Raw genomic sequence first — 23212 nt, forward strand, 5'->3', positions numbered from 1 at the left:
TTTAGCCTGCTGGTGCCCTCACCCTGCACCAAAGCCTGTTCACCTTTCCCTGACCCGTTGGCTGTTCAAGTCTGGAACATGGTGGGAGGTGCAGGGTGAAGTTACAGGAGATGGAGTGAGCTGAGCTGATCACTCTCTGATCCTCACAGGGGGAGGAACCATTCCTCCTCCTCACAGCTCTGCATTCCTGGGGCTTATCATGTGCTGGCTCTGCTGCTTGTTGGGCCCCTCCAACAGCCAACCAAGCAGAAAGCACACTTTTTTATCCTGCAAGGTTAAGAGTTTCTTGCCAGGGAGGGAGTTAAATCAGCTCCCCCAAAGCTCTAATGAGTGCTAGGCTTTGAATAATAGAGTGGAAGTGGAAGCAGAAGGCTTGGACTAAAGGAAAGGGGAGGGGGGGAGGAAGGAATACAACCTCCTCCTTTTAGATTGCTCATCAAATCACACACAAAGTCTTTGTAACACTTGTGATCCCTCAAAGAAAAAGCCCTGAAAGCTAAGCCCAAGCAGCCCTCAGCCCAGCTGGCACAGCTGCTCTGGGCTATTACACCCTGCTAGGCCAGCAGCAGCAGCTCTGCAAAGGGATTCAGGTCCCTACAGCCTCAAAACTTCATACCCAGGGCTTCAGACCTTGAGTTTGGTGCCTGCTCAGATAAATGTATCCAGAAGGCTAGGAAGGAAAGGTGCTGTGAGCAGTTCTGACAAGGTCATCAGGACTTAGGAGTGCTCCCACCTCAGAGCAAAGCCTGAAGCTGAGATTTTCAGCCCCTCTGTTCTTGTGCTGTAGCAAAACCCCCAACAGCCAGGGACAATGACTTTAAAGCAGCTGTGTGGTTCCTATGCTCTGTGTTGTAAAAGGGCCTGAGGGTGCTGTGATTGCACTGGAGCCCCAGCCACAGCCTACTGCAGGGCACTCCTCACATCTCTTCTCTGGAGATCACCCAGTCCAACCCCCCTGCTAAAGCAGGGCACCCACAGCAGCTTGCCCAGCAGCACAATGCCCAGCTGGCTTTGGCAGCTCTCCACACAAGGAGACTCCACAACCTCTCTGGGCAGCCTGCTCCAGGCCTCCAGCACCCTCACAACAAACAAGCTTCTCCTCCTCTTCAGATGGAACCTCCTGGGCTCCAGTTTGTGCTCACTGCCCCTTGTCCTGGCAGTGGGAACCAATGAGAGGAGTCTGGCCCCAGCCTCTTGCCCCCCACAGGCCCTTCAGCCCTTGCTAGCACTTGAAGATCCCCTCTGGGGCTGCTCTTCTGCAGGCTCAACAGCCCCAGGGCTCTCAGCCTTTGCTCCTCACAGAGCTGCTCCAGGCCCCTCAGCATCTTTGTAGCCTCCCCTGGACTCTCTCCAGTAGTTCTCTGTCTCTCTTGACCTGGGAGAGCCAAGAACTGGACCCAGGACTCCAGCTGTGGCCTCCCTAGGGTATAGCAGAGGGAGAGGAGAACTTCCCTTGACCTGTTGGCCACACTCTTCTTCATGCAGCCCAGGACAGAGTGCAGGACTGGCACAAATACCTTACAGGCTTTTATTTGTCTGAGAGAGCTTCTGCTACAATTGGTATTCTCCAGTGGTGGTTTCCACCCAGTTCCAAAGGACCCATTCAGACCCAGATGGTTTCCATTACCAGATGCCTTGTTTATGCCAGAGATTTGAAACCTCCATCCTCATCCTCCTCTGCTGGAACCAGTGCTGAGCAGAAGGGCAGGTCCCTGAGCACGCCCTCAGCAGGCAGCCACCTCCTCAGGCACTGCAGGGAAACTGCTCTCAGCAGAAAGAACCTTTAGGGGAGTGAGAAGAAAAAGCACAAAGAGTTAAGGCCCCAAAGGGTTTGCTGTGCTGCTGCATGGCTGCTCACCACTCCAGCAGTGCAGGGTTTGTCCTGCTGCTGCAGGGCTGCTCACCACTCCAGCAGTGCAGGGTTTGTCCTGCTGCTGCAGGGCTGCTCACCACTCCAGCAGTGCAGGGTTTGTCCTGCTGCTGCAGGGCTGCTCACCACTCCAGCAGTGCAGGGTTTGTCCTGCTGCTGCAGGGCTGCTCACCACTCCAGCAGTGCAGGGTTTGCTGTGCTGCTGCAGGGCTGCTCACCACTCCAGCAGTGCAGGGTTTGCTGTGCTGGTGCATGGCTGCTCACCACTCCAGCAGTGCAGGGTTTGCTGTGCTGCTGCAGGGCTGCTCACCACTCCAGCAGTGCAGGGTTTGTCCTGCTGCTGCATGGCTGCTCACCACTCCAGCAGTGCAGGGTTTGCTGTGCTGCTGCAGGGCTGCTCACCACTCCAGCAGTGCAGGGTTTGCTGTGCTGCTGCAGGGCTGCTCACCACTCCAGCAGTGCAGGGTTTGCTCTGCTGCTGCATGGCTGCTCACCACTCCAGCAGTGCAGGGTTTGCTGTGCTGCTGCAGGGCTGCTCACCACTCCAGCAGTGCAGGGTTTGCTGTGCTGCTGCATGGCTGCTCACCACTCCAGCAGTGCAGGGTTTGCTGTGCTGCTGCAGGGCTGCTCACCACTCCAGCAGTGCAGGGTTTGCCTTGCTGCTGCAGGGCTGCTCACCACTCCAGCAGTGCAGGGTTTGTCCTGCTGCTGCATGGCTGCTCACCACTCCAGCAGTGCAGGGTTTGTCCTGCTGCTGCAGGGCTGCTCACCACTCCAGCAGTGCAGGGTTTGCTCTGCTGCTGCATGGCTGCTCACCACTCCAGCAGTGCAGGGTTTGCCGTGCTGCTGCAGGGCTGCTCACCACTCCAGCAGTGCAGGGTTTGTCCTGCTGCTGCAGGGCTGCTCACCACTCCAGCAGTGCAGGGTTTGTCCTGCTGCTGCAGGGCTGCTCACCACTCCAGCAGTGCAGGGTTTGCTCTGCTGCTGCAGGGCTGCTCACCACTCCAGCAGTGCAGGGTTTGTCCTGCTGCTGCAGGGCTGCTCACCACTCCAGCAGTGCAGGGTTTGTCCTGCTGCTGCAGGGCTGCTCACCACTCCAGCAGTGCAGGGTTTGTCCTGCTGCTGCAGGGCTGCTCACCACTCCAGCAGTGCAGGGTTTGTCCTGCTGCTGCAGGGCTGCTCACCACTCCAGCAGTGCAGGGTTTGCTGTGCTGCTGCATGGCTGCTCACCACTCCAGCAGTGCAGGGTTTGCTGTGCTGCTGCAGGGCTGCTCACCACTCCAGCAGTGCAGGGTTTGCTGTGCTGCTGCAGGGCTGCTCACCACTCCAGCAGTGCAGGGTTTGCTGTGCTGCTGCAGGGCTGCTCACCACTCCAGCAGTGCAGGGTTTGTCCTGCTGCTGCATGGCTGCTCACCACTCCAGCAGTGCAGGGTTTGTCCTGCTGCTGAATGGCTGCTCACCACTCCAGCAGTGCAGGGTTTGTCCTGCTGCTGCATGGCTGCTCACCACTCCAGCAGTGCAGGGTTTGTCCTGCTGCTGCATGGCTGCTCACCACTCCAGCAGTGCAGGGTTTGTCCTGCTGCTGCATGGCTGCTCACCACTCCAGCAGTGCAGGGTTTGTCCTGCTGCTCCATGGCTGCTCACCACTCCAGCAGTGCAGGGTTTGCTGTGCTGCTGCATGGCTGCTCACCACTCCAGCAGTGCAGGGTTTGCTGTGCTGCTGCAGGGCTGCTCACCACTCCAGCAGTGCAGGGTTTGCTGTGCTGCTGCATGGCTGCTCACCACTCCAGCAGTGCAGGGTTTGCTGTGCTGCTGCATGGCTGCTCACCACTCCAGCAGTGCAGGGTTTGCTGTGCTGCTGCAGGGCTGCTCACCACTCCAGCAGTGCAGGGTTTCCTCTGCTGCTGCAGGGCTGCTCACCACTCCAGCAGTGCAGGGTTTGTCCTGCTGCTGCAGGGCTGCTCACCACTCCAGCAGTGCAGGGTTTGCTGTGCTGCTGCAGGGCTGCTCACCACTCCAGCAGTGCAGGGTTTGCTGTGCTGCTGCATGGCTGCTCACCACTCCAGCAGTGCAGGGTTTGCTGTGCTGCTGCAGGGCTGCTCACCACTCCAGCAGTGCAGGGTTTGCCCTGCTGCTGCAGGGCTGCTCACCACTCCAGCAGTGCAGGGTTTGCTCTGCTGCTGCAGGGCTGCTCACCACTCCAGCAGTGCAGGGTTTGCTCTGCTGCTGCATGGCTGCTCACCACTCCAGCAGTGCAGGGTTTGCTCTGCTGCTGCATGGCTGCTCACCACTCCAGCAGTGCAGGGTTTGCTGTGCTGCTGCAGGGCTGCTCACCACTCCAGCAGTGCAGGGTTTGCTGTGCTGCTGCAGGGCTGCTCACCACTCCAGCAGTGCAGGGTTTGTCCTGCTGCTGCATGGCTGCTCACCACTCCAGTAGTGCAGGGTTTGCTGTGCTGCTGCAGGGCTGCTCACCACTCCAGCAGTGCAGGGTTTGTTCTGCTGCTGCAGGGCTGCTCACCACTCCAGCAGTGCAGGGTTTGTCCTGCTGCTGCATGGCTGCTCACCACTCCAGCAGTGCAGGGTTTGTCCTGCTGCTGCATGGCTGCTCACCACTCCAGCAGTGCAGGGTTTGCTGTGCTGCTGCATGGCTGCTCACCACTCCAGCAGTGCAGGGTTTGTCCTGCTGCTGCAGGGCTGCTCACCACTCCAGCAGTGCAGGGTTTGCTGTGCTGCTGCAGGGCTGCTCACCACTCCATCAGTGCAGGGTTTGTCCTGCTGCTGCATGGCTGCTCACCACTCCAGCAGTGCAGGGTTTGCTGTGCTGCTGCAGGGCTGCTCACCACTCCAGCAGTGCAGGGTTTGTCCTGCTGCTGCAGGGCTGCTCACCACTCCAGCAGTGCAGGGTTTGCTGTGCTGCTGCAGGGCTGCTCACCACTCCAGCAGTGCAGGGTTTGCTGTGCTGCTGAATGGCTGCTCACCACTCCAGCAGTGCAGGGTTTGTCCTGCTGCTGCAGGGCTGCTCACCACTCCAGCAGTGCAGGGTTTGCTGTGCTGCTGCAGGGCTGCTCACCACTCCAGCAGTGCAGGGTTTGCTCTGCTGCTGCATGGCTGCTCACCACTCCAGCAGTGCAGGGTTTGCTCTGCTGCTGCAGGGCTGCTCACCACTCCAGCAGTGCAGGGTTTGTCCTGCTGCTGCATGGCTGCTCACCACTCCAGCAGTGCAGGGTTTGCTGTGCTGCTGCAGGGCTGCTCACCACTCCAGCAGTGCAGGGTTTGCTGTGCTGCTGCAGGGCTGCTCACCACTCCAGCAGTGCAGGGTTTGTCCTGCTGCTGCAGGGCTGCTCACCACTCCAGCAGTGCAGGGTTTGTCCTGCTGCTGCAGGGCTGCTCACCACTCCAGCAGTGCAGGGTTTGCTCTGCTGCTGCAGGGCTGCTCACCACTCCAGCAGTGCAGGGTTTGCTGTGCTGCTGCATGGCTGCTCACCACTCCAGCAGTGCAGGGTTTGTCCTGCTGCTGCAGGGCTGCTCACCACTCCAGCAGTGCAGGGTTTGTCCTGCTGCTGCATGGCTGCTCACCACTCCAGCAGTGCAGGGTTTGTCCTGCTGCTGCAGGGCTGCTCACCACTCCAGCAGTGCAGGGTTTGCTCTGCTGCTGCATGGCTGCTCACCACTCCAGCAGTGCAGGGTTTGCTCTGCTGCTGCATGGCTGCTCACCACTCCAGCAGTGCAGGGTTTGTTCTGCTGCTGCAGGGCTGCTCACCACTCCAGCAGTGCAGGGTTTGCTGTGCTGCTGCATGGCTGCTCACCACTCCAGCAGTGCAGGGTTTGCTGTGCTGCTGCATGGCTGCTCACCACTCCAGTAGTGCAGGGTTTGCTGTGCTGCTGCAGGGCTGCTCACCACTCCAGCAGTGCAGGGTTTGCTGTGCTGCTGCATGGCTGCTCACCACTCCAGCAGTGCAGGGTTTGTCCTGCTGCTGCATGGCTGCTCACCACTCCAGCAGTGCAGGGTTTGCTGTGCTGCTGCAGGGCTGCTCACCACTCCAGCAGTGCAGGGTTTGCTGTGCTGCTGCAGGGCTGCTCACCACTCCAGCAGTGCAGGGTTTGTCCTGCTGCTGCGGGGCTGCTCACCACTCCAGCAGTGCAGGGTTTGTCCTGCTGCTGCAGGGCTGCTCACCACTCCAGCAGTGCAGGGTTTGTCCTGCTGCTGCATGGCTGCTCACCACTCCAGCAGTGCAGGGTTTGCTCTGCTGCTGCAGGGCTGCTCACCACTCCAGCAGTGCAGGGTTTGCTCTGCTGCTGCAGGGCTGCTCACCACTCCAGCAGTGCAGGGTTTGCTCTGCTGCTGCATGGCTGCTCACCACTCCAGCAGTGCAGGGTTTGTCCTGCTGCTGCAGGGCTGCTCACCACTCCAGCAGTGCAGGGTTTGTCCTGCTGCTGCATGGCTGCTCACCACTCCAGCAGTGCAGGGTTTGCTCTGCTGCTGCATGGCTGCTCACCACTCCAGCAGTGCAGGGTTTGTTCTGCTGCTGCAGGGCTGCTCACCACTCCAGCAGTGCAGGGTTTGCTGTGCTGCTGCATGGCTGCTCACCACTCCAGCAGTGCAGGGTTTGCTGTGCTGCTGCATGGCTGCTCACCACTCCAGTAGTGCAGGGTTTGCTGTGCTGCTGCAGGGCTGCTCACCACTCCAGCAGTGCAGGGTTTGCTGTGCTGCTGCATGGCTGCTCACCACTCCAGCAGTGCAGGGTTTGCTCTGCTGCATGGCTGCTCACCACTCCAGCAGTGCAGGGTTTGTCCTGCTGCTGCATGGCTGCTCACCACTCCAGCAGTGCAGGGTTTGTCCTGCTGCTGCAGGGCTGCTCACCACTCCAGCAGTGCAGGGTTTGCTGTGCTGCTGCAGGGCTGCTCACCACTCCAGCAGTGCAGGGTTTGCTCTGCTGCATGGCTGCTCACCACTCCAGCAGTGCAGGGTTTGTCCTGCTGCTGCATGGCTGCTCACCACTCCAGCAGTGCAGGGTTTGTCCTGCTGCTGCAGGGCTGCTCACCACTCCAGCAGTGCAGGGTTTGCTGTGCTGCTGCATGGCTGCTCACCACTCCAGCAGTGCAGGGTTTGCTCTGCTGCATGGCTGCTCACCACTCCAGCAGTGCAGGGTTTGTCCTGCTGCTGCATGGCTGCTCACCACTCCAGCAGTGCAGGGTTTGTCCTGCTGCTGCAGGGCTGCTCACCACTCCAGCAGTGCAGGGTTTGCTGTGCTGCTGCATGGCTGCTCACCACTCCAGCAGTGCAGGGTTTGCTCTGCTGCATGGCTGCTCACCACTCCAGCAGTGCAGGGTTTGTCCTGCTGCTGCATGGCTGCTCACCACTCCAGCAGTGCAGGGTTTGCTGTGCTGCTGCAGGGCTGCTCACCACTCCAGCAGTGCAGGGTTTGCTGTGCTGCTGCAGGGCTGCTCACCACTCCAGCAGTGCAGGGTTTGCTCTGCTGCATGGCTGCTCACCACTCCAGCAGTGCAGGGTTTGTCCTGCTGCTGCATGGCTGCTCACCACTCCAGCAGTGCAGGGTTTGTCCTGCTGCTGCAGGGCTGCTCACCACTCCAGCAGTGCAGGGTTTGCTGTGCTGCTGCAGGGCTGCTCACCACTCCAGCAGTGCAGGGTTTGTCCTGCTGCTGCATGGCTGCTCACCACTCCAGCAGTGCAGGGTTTGCTGTGCTGCTGCAGGGCTGCTCACCACTCCAGCAGTGCAGGGTTTGCTCTGCTGCTGCAGGGCTGCTCACCACTCCAGCAGTCCCTGCTTGATCCCTGAGACACCCCCAGAGCAGCTCCCAGCTCCCAGCTGCCAGGGGGTGACCTGCCAACTGCTGCCTTCAGAATGAGCAGCCAGCCTGCCTTGCACCTTGCTTGGGGCTTTTGGGGTGGGGGTTGGGTTGGGGTTTTGTTGACCACTTGTTTGCTTTTTGGGGGGGCACCACTTCTTACCCAAACACTGATCTGACAGATCTGAAGGTTGGACTTGCTGATTTTCAAGATCTCCCCCAGCCCAAGCAATTCCAGGGCTCTCTGATTGCCTCTTACATAAGGAGGCCTGCAGCTGCCAAGGACTGATTGCTGTTAGCTAACATTTATTTTTCCACAATGATATTCAGGGCTGCTGAGGGCTGTCCTTTCGAGACAGACCAGATCAAGGAGTGGTGTGCAGAGTAAATCATCCCCAGGATAAATCCAGGGAGGCTTCTATGACTCACAAGTGACTCACTGCTCCTCCTCTGGTGCTTCCAGACTCTTGGGGGCGTACAAATTTATTGTCAGTCTGTATCTGCAGTCAATTATTCTCCACCCCCCACTCCCCACCCCCCTCCCCAGCTCAGTTAGCCTGCACAGAAGGAGCTCAGACACGTCCTGCTCGTCCCTCACCTCCCAGGAGAGGGGTGGAGAGGAGAGCAGAGGTGCCCCAGCACCACAGCCCAAGCCCCTGGGACAGAGGGCTAAGAGGAGAGCAGAGAAATGAAGGAGTTCTTTATTTCTCCCTTGAATGCCATGCTGGCCAGGTTGATTATCTGGAACTGGAGCGTTCCTGCTGACCCCCAAAATCCCAATGGCTAAACCAAGGCTGACCTTTCAGGGAGTTATTTCTAAGAACAAGGATAAAATAAGCCAGGATGACTCAAACAACAGTGTCTGCAGCACTGTTCACACACACACACAGACAAATGACTTCTGCTGTCAGCATCAAGCCTTCTAAAATAGACCAGGAATGATTAATCTTCTTTATTCTCCCCCTTTTAGCAAGACAGTTTGCAGTGGCCACTGGGGAGGCTGCACCCCGAGTCCTGGGCTCAGTTTTGGGCCCCTCACTCCAAGGAGGACATTGAGGAGCTGGAGCAGGTCCAGCTAAGGGCAATGAAGGTGGTGAAAGGTCTGAAGAACAGGTCTGGTAAGGGGCAGCTGAAGGAACTGGGGTGGTTTAGTCTGGAGAAGAGGAGGCTGAGAGTATCACAGTACCACAGTATCACCAAGGCTGGAAGAGGCCTCAAAGATCATTGAGTCCAACCTGTCACCACAGACCTCATGACTAGACCATGGCACCAAGTGCCACATCCAATCCCCTCTTGAACCCCTCCAGGGATGGGGACTCCACCACCTCCCTGGGCAGAACATTCCAATGGCTAACAACTGTCTCTGTGAAGAACTTTCTCCTCACCTCCAGCCTAAACCTCCCCTGGCACACCTTGAGACTGTGTCCTCTTGTTCTGGTGCTGCTTGCCTGGGAGAAGAGACCAACCCCCACCTGGATACAGCCTCCCTGCAGGCAGTTGGAGAGAGCAAGAAGGTCTCCCCTGAGCCTCCTCTTCTGCAGGCTAAGCAACCCCAGCTCCCTCAGCCTCTCCTCCCAGGGCTGTGCTCAAGGCCTCTCACCAACCTCATTGCCCTTCTCTGGACACCTTCAAGTCTCTCAATGTCCTTTTTAAACTGAGGGGCCCAGAACTGGAGAGGAGACCTTCTGGCTCTCATTGCAGCTCAGTAGGGAATTGGTGGGATAGAACAGGAGGAAATGGCATCAGATTGCCCCAGGGCAGGTTTAGGATGGGTCTGAGGAAAGCTCTTCCCAGAAAGAGGAATTGGCCACTGGGATGTGCTGCCCAGGGAGGTGGTGGAGTCCCCAGCCCTGGAGGTGTTCAGAAAAGGACTGGATGTGGCACTTGGAGCCATGGTTTAGTTGTCAGGAGGTGTTAGGGATTAGGTGACAGGTTGGACTTGATGATCTCTGAAGTCTTTTCCAACCTTATTTCCAACCTATGATTCTATGATCTCCAGAGGTCCCTTCCAAAGTGGCAAGAGGATGGGCTGTCAATAAATTGTCTGAGATGTCAATAAATTGGGTGGACTATCAATAAATTGGAGGGACTATAAATGAATTGGAGTGACTATCAATAAATTCTCCTGTCCTTGGTTCCTGTGATGCTGTGACCTAAAGCTCAAGGTGCCTCCGATTCTGTCTCAGAGAGTTTGGTGACAGCTAAAACCAGATGAGCTGAACACCACATGGTAGGGGTTGGAAGAGACCTCTGGAGACCATGAAGTCCAATCCCCCCTGCCAAGGCAGGTTCACCTAGGGCAGGTCCCACAGGAGCACATTCAGGTGGGTTCTGAGTGTCTCCAGAGATGGAAACTCCACCACCTCTCTGGGCAGCCTGCTCCAGGGCTCCGTCAGCCTTAAACCGAAGGCATTGCTCCTCCAGCCTGCAGCCTTTAACTGTGAGAGGGAAGCAGCACCACAGCTCCCAGCTGAGAGTGCTCTGCTGCCTGGAATGCAGCCCCCAGCCCGGGCTGATGGATGCTGGCAGCCCCACTTTCACCTGGCAGTGTCCCCACCCCAGCTGTGCCTGGCAAGGAAGGAGCCCTCAGGAATTCACCACATTCCCACTGGGATTAATCCCCAGCGCTCCTGCTGGGCCTCAAGGAGCTGGGCTGGGGACTGGCAGCTCTGCTGGGGGGCAGATTTGCTGCTTGCTTCGAGCCTCCTGGGGGGACATGAGGCAGAGAGCAAATCACCAGGGGCAGAGCCCCAGGGAGGCCATGGGGCAGGGTGGGGATGGCCCTCGGCTCTGCTCTGCCCACAGCGATGGCTCTGTACCCAGCTGCTCTGCACTGGGGAGGCCACACCTGCAGTCCTGGCTCCAGGTCTGGGCTCCCCACCTCGAGAGAGACAGGGAACTGCTGGAGAGAGTCCAGCAGAGGCCACAGAGATGCTGAGGGGCCTGGAGCAAGTCTCTTAGCTTGTCTGCACAGGTCTGCTGTGAATGGCATGGAGCAGCCAAAGAGGGCTGGGAGCAGAGCCTCATCCAGCTGCAGGACAGCAGCAATGGAGCTGAGCTCCTGCTGAGGAGCAGCCCCAGAGGGGATCTGCTCAGTGCTCAGCAAGGCCCTGTGAGGGGCAGAAGGCTGGGGCCAGACTCTTCTCAGTAGTGCCCAGGGACAGCACAAGGGGCAGTGGGCACAAAGTGGAACCCAGGAGGTTCCACCTGAGCACGAGGAGAAAATTCTTTGTTGTGAGGCTGCTGGAGGCCTGGAGCAGGCTGCCCAGAGAGGTTGTGGAGTCTCCCTGCCTGGAGAGCTTCCAAAGCCAGCTGGGCATTGTGCTGCTGGGCAAGCTGCTGTGGGTGATCCTGGCTCAGAAGGGGCTTGGACTGGATGATCTCCAGAGGTCCTTCCACCCCTCACCATGCTGGGATGCTGTGAAGAGAGCCTCACACTTCTGTCTCAGGTGATTTCTAAAGCACACCCTGACTCCCTGGCTGAGTTCTCTGCTGGTTGGCCAAGTTATAAGAAAACATAAATGATTACAGAGTCATTTTGGTTGGAAAAGGCCTTTAAGAGCATCAGGTCTAACTATTCTCTGACTCTACCAAGGCTGGTGCTAAACAATGCCCCTCAGCACCACATCCCTGCCTCTTTCCAACACATCCACAGTGGGTTCAAACCAAGATTCCAGGAGCACAAAGACAGCTTGGCTGCAACCCAAGAGGGGATCTGAGAATGAAGACAGAACACAGGATTAACCAGGTTGGAAAAGACCTTTGAGATCACTGAGTCCAACCTCTCACCCAACACCATCTAATCAGCTAAACCATGGCACCAAGTGCCTCAGCCAGGTGAGGGTTGGTCTTTTCTCCCAAGAAAGAAGTGATAGGACAAGAGGAAATGGCCTGAAGTTGCACCAGGGGAGGTTTAGGCTGGACATGAGAAGAAGCTTCCTTGAAAGGGTTGTCAAGGCCTGGAACAGGCTGCTCTGGGCAGTGGTGGAGTCCCCATCCCTGGAAGGATTGAGAAGCTGTGTAGATGTGGTGCTGAGGGACATGCTTTAGTGGTGACCTGGCAGTGCTGGCTTAAGGGCTGGACTGGATGATCTTCAGGGGTTTTTTCCAACCCAAACAATTCTGAAGAAGCAGAATGCTGCTGCAGCTCTGGAATGAAAATTCCTGATGTGACAACCACTGCTGTGGGACAGAATTCTGCCTTAATGAAGCTGGTAAACACCCTGCTGCTGTTCTGCTGAGGCCAGAGGATGATGGTCAGGGACCTAAAAATGAAGCAGTTGGATTGCATTTTCCAAGCTCCATTACAGCTGGAAGTCTCTTTGAGGTTTTTGTGGAGAGCATCGCTCTGCTAGCTGCACAGCCCAGCTGTGGCTTCTGGGCTCTCTGTGATGTCCTCTCTATGAACATTGCAGAACTCCCCATTTACAGTCCTGCTCAGGTCACCAGTGTGGCCTGGATTGACTGGAGGGGCAAAGGGAACAACATACTCAGTCCCCCAGCTCCGACTGCAGTGCCACCTGCCAGCAGAAAACCTGTTGGTCCAGCTCTTGGCTTCCATCTCATGGGTACCAGCAGCTGCACTCATCAGTCTGTCTCATCCCAGCAGCAAACCCAGTATCTCCTCCTCCTCTACTCTGCCCTACCAAGGCCACAGCTGGAGTCCTGGGTCCAGTTCTGAGCTCCCCAGGTCAAGAGAGACAGGGAAGTGCTGAAGAGAATCCAGGGGAGGCTACAAAGATGCTGAGGGGCCTGGAGCAGCTCTGTGAGGAGCTGAGAGCCCTGGGGCTGAGAGTCTGCAGAAGAGCAGCCCCAGAGGGAATCTTCTCAGTGCTCAGCAAGAGCTAAAGGAGCTGTGGGGGGCAAGAGGCTGGGGCCAGACTCTGCTCAGTGGTGCCAGGGACAGGACAAAGGGCAATGGGCATAAGCTGGAACCCAGGAGGTTCCATCTGAGCCATGTCACTCAGCACCACATCTCCACAGCCTTTAAACCCCTCTAGGAATGGAGACTCCCTGGGCAGCAATCCCTGGGCCAGGGATTGACAACCCTTTGGGGGAAGAAGTTGTGCCTTGTGTCCCATGGAGGTTTAGTCTGCTGTTGGAACCTGAGGCCACGTCCTCTCCTCCTCTCACTTGTCCCCTGGGACTGTGTGAATCCAAGAGGACATCATTAGGCAATGTGTTCCTGTCACAAAGCAGAGCCAGGTCTGAAAACAGGGAGTTTCCTCTTGCTCTTGCAGCTCCTTCTCTGGCCCCCCTGATTTTTCACTGTTGCCCTAAATGTTGGATTCAGGAGTCTAGCTGGGACAAGAGTGACATTTCCTTCCATTTATTCAGGTACCCTGAGCAGCTTCTTCACCAAAGCAGGCTGCTTCCAGTTTAGCAGCCTGTCTTCCCTTTTCACTGTACTGCCAACAATAGCAGCTAAAAATGGCTCCAGCAGAACTGAGACCCCACTGAGAGGTGCTTTTGGACATCTGAAATCTTTCAGCTGTGGTCATGGAGGATGAATGCTGAGAAAAGGATCTCGTCAGCCACAATGGGCAAGATGTGAGGGCCTCTTTCATTCAGCAGTGAGGCTGAGAGCTGCAAAGGAACCAGGGCTGACCCTAAATCAAAAAGATTTGGAATCAAATGGTCTCTGCAGTGGCTTAGATGCTTCAAGGAGGCTTTATCTATCTCTGCATTGAAAAGTCTCTGAGGCTCTTACAGCCCACCTGAAGAGCTCCCTCTCTGCCTGAGCATGTTTGTCACACTGCAGCTCAGGGAAGCCAAGGATGAGAAGAGAATGGAATGGAATGGAATAGGATAGGATAGGATAGGATAGGATAGGATAGGATAGGATAGGATAGGATAGGATAGGATGGAATGGGATGGAATGGAATGGAATGGGATGGAATGGGATGGAATTGAATGGAATGGAATGGAATGGAGTAGAATAGAATAGAATAGAATAGAATAGAATAGAATAGAATAGAATAGAATAGAATAGACCAGACCAGGTTGGAAGAGATATCCAAGAAGGACACTGAGGGGCTGGAGCAGGTCCAGAGAAGGGCAACAAAGCTGGGGAAGGGTCTGGAGAGCAGCAGCTGAGGGAGCTGGGGGTGTTCAGCCTGGAGAAAAAGAGGCTGAGGAGAGACCTTCTGGCTCTCTACAGCTCCCTGAGAGGAGGCTGGAGTGAGGTAGGGGTTGGTCTCTTCAAGCAGGATAAGAGAAAACAGCCTCAAGTTGCCCCAGGGGAGGTTTAGGTTGGACAGAAGAAGAAACTTCTTCCCTGGAAGGGTTCTGAAGCCCAGAGGCTAGCCAGGGAGGTGGTTGAATCCCTGTCCTTGGAGGTGTTGAAAAGAGGCAGAGATGTGGTGCTGAGAGCCATGGCTTGGCAGTGGCCTTGGTAGGGTTGGAGAATGGTTGGACTCAGTGCTCCTGGAGGTCTTTTCCAAGCAAACCAATTCTGTGCATTTATGAGCCTGTGACTCCAAGACTGACTCTCTGATTCCATGACTCTCTGATTTTGCCCTGTCCCACTCTGCCCTCTTTCTGTGGCACACAGATGGCAGTCAATGGTATTTTTATCCCTTTCCATGTTATGTGGTTGCAAGAACTGCTGACAGAAGCTGCCAACACACTCCACTAACAACTCTGGTGCTGTCTCACTGGGCTAAATGTCTCCCTACACAGACCTTCTGCCTCAGGGGTTTCTAGGGATGGGACTACACTGATGGTTATAGCAAACACCTCTGAGGTGACCTCAGGTTAGGGGTTCCCATTCTAAGGGGGTATGTAAAAAGAAATCATAGAATGGTGGGGATGGGAAGGGACCTCTGGAGCTCATGGAGTTCAACCTCTCTACCAGAACACAGAATTAACCAGGCTGGAAAAGATCTTAGAGATCATCAAGTCCAACCTGTCACCCAACACCATCTGATCAACTCAACCATGGCACCAAGTGCCTCAGCCAGTCTTAATTTAAACACTTCCAGCACCACCTCCCTGGGCAGCACATTCCAATGGCCAATCTCTCTTGCTGGGAAGAATTTCTTCCTCACCTCCAGCCTAAACCTCCCCTGGCACAGCTTGAGACTGTGTCCTCTTGTTCTGGTGCTGCTTGCCTGGGAGAAGAGACCAACCCCCACCTGGCTGCAACCTCCCTGCAGGGAGTTGGAGAGAGCAAAAAGGTCTCCCCTGAGCCTCCTCTTCTCCAGGCTAAGCAACCCCAGCTCCCTCAGCCTCTCCTCCCAGGGCTGTGCTCCAGACCCCTCCCCAGCTTTCTTGCCCTTCTCTGGACACCTTCCAGCAGCTCAACATCTTCCTTATACAGAGGAGCCCAGAACTGGACACAGGACTCAAGGTGTGGCCTGAGCAGTGCTGAGCACAGGGCAGGATGAGCTCCCTGCTCCTGCTGGCCACACTGTTCCTGCTGCAGGCCAGGCTGCCATGCAGGGTCACCTAGTGCAGCTCACACAGAACACATCCAGGTGGGTTTTGAAAGTCTCCACACAAGGAGACTCCACAACCTCTCTGGGCAGCCTGCTCCAGGCCTCCAGCACTCTCACACCAAAGAAGTTTCTGCTCCTCTTAAGTTTTTCCACAGAGAGATGTCCAGGTCCCCCAACCATCCTTGCAGCCTCCTTTGGACTCTCTCCTGCAGTTCCCTGTCTCTCTTGAACTGGGGAGCCCAGAACTGGATGCAGATGTGGTCTCACAAGTAGAGGAGCTGGAGAACCTTGCTCAGCCTCCTGCCTACACTCTTCTTCATGCACCCCAGGATGCCATTGGCCTTCTTGGCCACAGGGGCACATTGCTGTCCCATGGATGTCCTATGGATGTCCTGTGCTGTCCACCAGGACTCCAAGGTCTTTCTCCATGGGGTTGCTTTCCAGCAGTATGACCCCTGGTCTGTACTGGTGCCTGGTGGTGTTCCTCCCCAGCTGCAGGACTCTGCACTTGACCATCCTGTCCAACCCCCTGCCAAAGCAGGGTCACCACAGGGCTATGTGAAAAGCTGAAGACTGGTTAAGAGCCTAAGCAGAGAGAAGAGATGCCCCAAGAAGGTGTGGGTGGGTGTGCAGGGGTGGAACCATGCCTTCAGACTCCATTCCTCTCTCAAGTAACCTTTTCCTGCCAAGAGAAGCCAGACCAGTCACATCTGCCCCAGAGGAGCTGGGTGTCCCAGCAGCTCCTCCAGCACCCATTGTCTATTTACTCAGTGATTCATCCTCTTCCTCTCTGTGTTCCTCTGACTCCCCTGACCACAGCCAGTTACCAATTACTAGCTAGAAGTGGCCTTACAAACCCATGTTCAAGGGACTGTGAGCAGCTGAACACAGGCTGAGGCTTTGGTGTCACCACTCATCACCCAGCAGCAGTAATGGAAGCAACACTTCCCACTCCTTGTCTTCTGCAACTGAGCTCTGCTTCCACACTTGGCATTATTCTGGGATTGTTCCTGGCTTTGTAGGCTCCTTGTGCCAAGAGAGAAATGCCAAATTCATCTGCCACAGACCAGGCTGTCTCACCTCTCTGCCTCATCTCCTTTAACCTCTCCCAGGAGACCTTAGAGAAGCCTCCAGGGTTTGCAGAGGGCCACAGGAAAGCTGGAGAGGGACTTGTTACAAATGCATGGAGTGACAGCTTCAGACTGGAAGACTCAACCCATGGGGAAGGACTTGTTCCCCATGTCCACCCTAAACCTCCCCTGGAGCTACTTGAGGCCATTGCCTCTTGTCCTGTCACTTGTCTGCTGGGAGAAGAGACCAACCCCCACTTCACTGCAGGCTCCTGTCAGGCAGCTGTAGAGAGCCAGCAGGTCTCCCCTCAGCCTCCCCAGCTGCCTCAGCTGCTCCTCACCAGCCCTGTTCTCCAGAGCCTTCCCCAGCTTTGCTGCCCCTCTCTGGACCTGCACCAGCCCCTCAATGCCCTTCTTGGAGTGAGGAGCCCAAACCTGAACCCAGGCTTTGAGGCGCTGATCCAGGCCAGGATGGTGGTGGCCCTCTTGGCCATTTGTCCTGTCTCCTGTTCCTTGTGTTCTCTTGTATCTTGCAGCCACTAAATGAAGCTTTTAAACATCTCATAGCAATTGCAGACACCTCCCACTAGCCCAGGTTGCTCAAGGCCCCATCCAGCCTGGCCTTGAAGACCTCCATGGAGGGAGCATCCACAACCTTCCCATGCAGCCTGTGCCAGGGTCTCACCTCCCTCACTGCAAAGAATTTCCTCCTAATTTCCAGTCTCAGTCTCCCCTTTTCCAGCTCAAAACCACTGCCCCTTGTCCTGTCACTACAAGCCCTTGTAGAAAGTCCCTTCCCAGCTCTCCTGTAGTCCCACCAGGCACTGGAAGGCTGCTCTGTGGTCTCCCTGGAGCCTTCAGTCCTCCACCCCTGCTGTGGGCCTGTTCACACTGTTAAGGAACCAAAAGACAACCTGCTTCAATTTAGACACATTTCCCTCAAAGAGCTCTGGGGTGGAAAACAACAGCTAAATGAGAAACAGAAGGAAGGAGGAGGGTTCTGGGGGAACCTTCCTGCCTGTGCTCTGGCAGTCTAAAAAGTGTGCTCTGCTTTCCCCCAGCATCCAGGGCACTCCAGTGAGTTCCTAAATAAAGTGGAGTGAGGACTTCACTCCAAGCTTCAATTTCCTTAAATGGCTCCTCCCCCTCCCCTCCCCTCCCCTCCCCTCCCCTCCCCTCCCCTCCCCTCCCCTCCCCTCCCCTCCCCTCCCCTCCCCTCCCCTCCCCTCCCCTCCCCTCCCCTCCCCTCCCCTCCCCTCCCCTCCCCTCCCCTCCCCTCTCCTCCCCTCCCCTCCCCTCCCCTCCCCTCCCCTCCCCTCCCCTCCCCTCCCCTCCCCTCCCCTCCCCTCCCCTCCCCTCCCCTCCCCTCCCCTCCCCTCTCCTCTCCTCTCCTCTCCTCTCCTCTCCTCTCCTCTCCTCTCCTCTCCTCTCCTCTCCTCTCCTCTCCTCTCCTCTCCTCTCCTCTCCTCTCCTCTCCTCTCCTCTCCTCTCCTCTCCTCTCCTCTCCTCTCCTCTCCTCTCCTCTCCTCTCCTCTCCTCTCCTCTCCTCTCCTCTCCTCTCCTCTCCTCTCCTCTCCTCTCCTCTCCTCTCCTCTCCTCTCCTCTCCTCTCCTCTCCTCTCCTCTCCTCTCCTCTCCTCTCCTCTCCTCTCCTCTCCTCTCCTCTCCTCTCCTCTCCCCCCACACCACCATTCCTCCTAAATGCTCCTCTCTAGATTCTAAATGCTCTCCTCCAAAGCTGCACAACTAACCCCTGCACACAACAACTTCAAAGGCTCACAGAAGGCTGCTTCCATTCACCACAGCTGCTTTGCTTTTGCTTTTGCTTTTTCTTTTGCTCCCCTCACTCCATTTCCCCTCAGTGTTCATCAGACAAAGGGAGCTCAATGCCGTGACCAGAGGGAGAAAGGCAGCACTGCAGCTTGAGGACTCACATAAGTCAATTAGCATCCACTGGCTCCTCATTACAGGATTTGTTATTTATCCCAAGCTGCCTCCCAGCACACACACAAACCCCCCCAGCCCTGGTGAGTGATGCCTTCCCTTGGTGATAAACATTCACATGTGCAGGCTGAAGTGGAAGGAAGAGTGTTTCTTTATCCCTGACTCTGGGCAAGCAGTGCTCAGCTTGCAGGAGAAGGTTTAATCCCTTTTAAGCCTGAGTCAAAGCAACCTCTGCTGAAAGCAGCACCTTCTGATCCTCAGCACTGATTCTATTCACAGGCTCTTAGAATGGCTTGGGGAGGAAAGAACCTTAAAGATCAGCCAGTCCCAACCCCCCTGCCATGGCCAGGGACACCTCACACCACAGCAGGTTGCTCACAGCCACATCCAGCCTGGCTGCAAACACCTCCAGGCAGGAGGCTTCCACCACCTCCCTGGGCAGCCTGTGCCAGGCTCTCACCACCCTCACTGGGAAGAATTTCTTCCTAATCTCCCATCTAAAGCTGTTTCCCTCAACCACCTTCAGTCCCTTCCTGTCTCCTGGATAGGGGCTGTTGAGTCTGGAAAAGAGCAGCCCCAGAGGGAATCTTCTCAATGCTCAGCAAGAGCTAAAGGACCTCAGCAGGGCAAGAGGCTGGGGCCAGACTCCCCTCAGTGTTGTCCAGTGACAGGACAAGGGGCAGTGGGCACAAACTGGTACCCAGGGGGTTGCATCTGAACAGGAGGAGAAATTCCTTTGGTGTGAGGGTGCTGGAGGCCTGGAGCAGGCTGCCCAGAGAGGTTGTGGAGTCTCCTTGTGTGGAGAGCTTCCAAATCCCCCCTGGCCATTGTGCTCCTGGGCAAGCTGCTGTGGCTGCCCTGCTTTAGCAGGGGCTTGGACTGGATGATCTGCAGAGGTCCCTTCCAGCCCCTACCATGATGGGGTTGTGTGAAAGTCTGAGACTTAATTAATGAAAATAACATGAGAAGCCTGAAAATGAGAACCAAGCACTGGGCCCTCTGCCACATTCACATTCACAGAGCACTACCAAATCTTCTGAGTGCAGGGAGATGTTATGTGGGTCACCTTAACACAAAGCAGAAATCTCCCTGGAAATCCACAGCCAAGCACTGGCACCACCAATTCCCTCTGCAGCAAGCTGAGCACCCAGCATTTTCACTCCCATCCACAGGTCTTTGAAGCTCAGACCTCCTCAAATGTATTCTCCTGCTTCACATGGATTCCTGTCACCACTCTGCCCTTCCCCATTATCACCTGCATCACACAGAGCACAGAAATTCACTTCAGGTCCCACAGGAAATGCAAAAAGGGCTTTCTAAAGCTGCAGAGCATCTGCTGTCTCTCCATCTCCTGCTCAAACTGTTGGGAGAAGGAAGTTTTGCTTACACCCTGGAAGGCAGGAACTGAAATAAGCAACAACCACCCCAGCAAATGCCCTCAAGCCTGCCAGAATGGTGTGGCAGGCTGCTGAGCATCTCCATGGGATACATCAGGAACCTCTCTCTAGCTGCCTACAAGCACCCAGATCTGGGGGGTTGATCAATAGCTTCAATTATCAGCGACAAGTGACCCCCACTTGCCTTATCCTGGCTGCTCCAGAGCAAATAAGCATGGGAGACTAACAAGTAAGTTGGGAGGCTACAAATCAGCTTCATGGATTCATAGAAAGGTTTGGGGTGGAAGGGACCTTAGAGATCATCTAGGTGCAACCCCCCTGCCATGGGCAAGGACACCTCCCACTAGAGCAGGTTGCTCAAAGCCTCATCCAACCTAGTCTTGAACACCTCCAGGGAGGAGGCATGCCCACTCTCCCTGGGTGCAGACATCACCCTCCAGATTTAGCATGACTCTCTTCAACCCCTGAAGTGTCTGCTTTTCCCTCCAGTGCTCCCTTTCCCCTGAGAGAGCAGCCCTGCCTGCTCCTCCTTGGGCTCAGCTCAGATCTGCCACAGGGTCTGGAACAGCAAGTGGGGCTCTGAAAGTCCCAGGAGACAGCTGAAGCCACCCAGGGCTGGGGCACTGCTTCCCACTCTGCCTGGGTTGAGTTTCCTGACACAGGGGAGCACAGTATCAAAGACAGAATCATAAGAGACACAGACTGCCTGAGGTGGGAAGGGGCCTTGGTCATCCCGTCCGACCCCCTGCAGTCAGTAGTGACAACCACAGCAGGTTGCTGAGGGCCCCAAACAGCCTGACCTGGGGCACCTATCACCTCTCTGGGCAGCCTGGGCCAGGCTCTCACCACCCTCACTGTCAAACATCTCTTCCTTCTCTCCAGGCTGAATCTCCCTCTTTGAGTTCACACCATCCCCCCTTGTCCTGTCACATCAGGCCCTGCTCAAAACTCTGTCCCCAGCTTTCTGCTCAGCCTCTTGAAGCACTGCAAGGCCACCAGCAGCTCTCCCTGGAGCCTTCTCTTCTCCAGGCTGAACAACCCCAACTCTCCCAGCCTGGTTTCACAGCAGAGGGCTTCCAGCCCTCCCAGCACTGCTGTGGCCTCCTCTGGCCCTGCTCCAACAGGTCCCTGTCTGTGCTGAGCACTCCAGAGCTGCCCCAGCACTGCAGGTGGGGTCTGAGCAGAGCACAGCAGAGGGGCAGAATCCCCTCCCTGCCCCTGCTGCCCAGGCTGCTGGGGATCAGCCCAGGAGCTGGGTGGCTTGTTCAGTTCTAGCTGCTTTTCAGTGTAAAATAAACCCTCTATGAAATCAGTGTAGCTCAGCAAATCCTAATTATTATTGCCAAGCTTGGGAGGATTTTTTTTTCATAACACATCCAAATTATTTACCTACAAATTCTTTCTGCTGCCTGTGCTGGAGACTTATCTCCCTGAACCTATTAGTCACTGCTTAATTATCTCTCCCAAGCCTTATTAATATGTATGGCTAAAGAGCTCTCTGGCAGGGATGCATTTTAATGAAGTCACTGAAAGGCAGCACACAGCAATTTCTAGAAGGTTGTGCCATGACTAACAATAGCAAATTGACTGAAGCAGCCCAGGGACAGGAGAAAGGATGGAAGGAAAAGGGAGGGGGGGGAAGAAAAAAAAATCAAATGAATTTCAATATTTTAATGATCAATTTAATTAGAAAGCATCCAGGGCTTGCAGCTACCCCTGAGAGGAACGGTGGCACTCCAAGTGTCCTCTGTGGGCGCCCAGCAGAGCTGCCTGCAGGGCACAGAGTAAGGAAACCATCAGCTTGGGTCAGCTGGAAGAGATCTCTCAGGTTATTGAGCCCAAGCAGCATCTAACTCCACAAATCCAACATGTTTTGTGCAGGAGGGACAGGGAAGGGAAGCATTTTGTGGCCATCCTGTATTTAAGGGCGAGGAAAGCACCAGCATGTGATTTTGCAGGCTGCAGCTGGGCCTGCCCCAGCCTATATTGCCCAACACCATCTCATTTACAAACCAAACCCATATGCTGTGGGTATAATTGCACTTATTTCCCAGAGCAGCCACTTGCCTTGCTCCCTGTGTTATTTTTGTGATGTTTGCCCTTCCAAGGTGAAGTTAATCCTCTGAGGCACCCAGGGGGGACTGAGGCCATGGGAGATGCCAGGGGGGAAGAGAACTGGTCCCAGAGTGGTGGGTGGCAGAGCTTGCACCAGGACCTTCCTGAGGGACACCTAGGGCTGAGTGCATCCCAGCCCAGCAGATCTCCTTTGGAAGGCAGGGGAGGAATCATGGAATTCTTTTGGGTGGAAGAGACCTTTAAGAGTCCAATGCTTAACCCAGCACTGCCAGATCACCACCAAACCATGGCCCTCAGCACCACATCCACACAGCTTTGAGACCCCTCCAGGGATGGGGACTCCACCACTGCCCTGGGCAGCCTGGGCCAGGCCTTGACAGCTCTTAAGGGGAAGAAATTGTTCCTCAGGTCCAACCTAAACCTCTCCTGGTGCACCCTGAGGCCACTTCCTCTTGCCCTACTGCTTTCCCTTTGAGAGAAAAAGACCAACTCCCACCTGGTTCCAACCTCCTTTCAGGGAGCTGTAGAGAGCCAGAAGGATTCCCCTCAGCCTCCTTTTCTCCAGGCTGAACAACCCCAGCTCACAGCTCACAGGATGTCAGGGGTTGGAAGGGACCCAAAGAGATCATCCAGTCCAACCCCCTGCCAGAGCAGGAGCATACAATCCAGCTCAGCTCACACAGGAACACATCCAGATGGGGCTGGAAAGGCTCCAGAGGAGACTCCACAACCTCTCTGGGCAGCCTGCTCCAGGGCTCTGGGAGCCTCACAGTGCAGAAGTTCCTCCTTGTGTTGAGGTGGAACCTCCTGTGCTGCAGCTTCCATCCAGTGCTCCTTGTCCTGTCCCAGGGAGCAAGTGAGCAGAGCCTGTGCCCTCCCTCCTGACCCCCAGCCCTCAGCTATTGATAGACATTGATTAAATCCCCTCTCAGTCTTCTCTTCTCCAGACTACAGAGCCCCAGGCCCCTCAGCCTCTCCTCCCCAGGCAGTGCTGCAGTCCCCTAACCATCCTGGTAGCCTCCCCTGGACCCTCTCCAGCAGATCCCTGTCCTGAACTGAGCTGGGGAGCCCAGAACTGAACACAGCACTCAAGATGAGGTCTCAGCAGGGCAGAGCAGAGGGGGAGGAGAACCTCCCTGGCTCTGCTGGACACACTCTTCTTAATGCCCCCCAGGATGCCCTTGGCCTCCTTGGCCCCCAGGGCACATTGGTGTCCCCTGGATAACTTGTGATGCACCAGCACTGCCAGGTGCCTCTCCACAGGGCTCTCTCCAGCAGATCCCCTCCCAGCCTGTCCTGCTGCAGGTTATTCTTCCTCCCCAGCTGCAGGACTCTGCTCTTGTCCTTGTTCAGCCTCATTTGTTGAACCCCAGCTCCCTCAGCTGCTCCTCCCCCAGCTTTGTTGCCCTTCTCTGGACTCTCTCCAGCCCTCCGATGTCCTTCTCGGAGCGAGGAGGCCAAACCCGGAGGCAGTGTCTGAGCTGCGTGCTCAGCAGTGCCCGGCAGAGGGCGCAGCCCCTGCCCCGCTGCGGCTGCCCTGCGCCCCGCTGGCAGCGCCCCGGCAGGCCGGGCAGGGCGGGCGCCGCCCGGGCACCCAGCGCCGCCCGCA

This window comes from Melanerpes formicivorus, unplaced genomic scaffold (genome assembly GCF_026170545.1).
Source record: "Melanerpes formicivorus ecotype bairdi unplaced genomic scaffold, bMelFor1.0.p_v2 SCAF_81, whole genome shotgun sequence".
NCBI classification, from domain to species: Eukaryota; Metazoa; Chordata; class Aves; order Piciformes; family Picidae; genus Melanerpes; species Melanerpes formicivorus.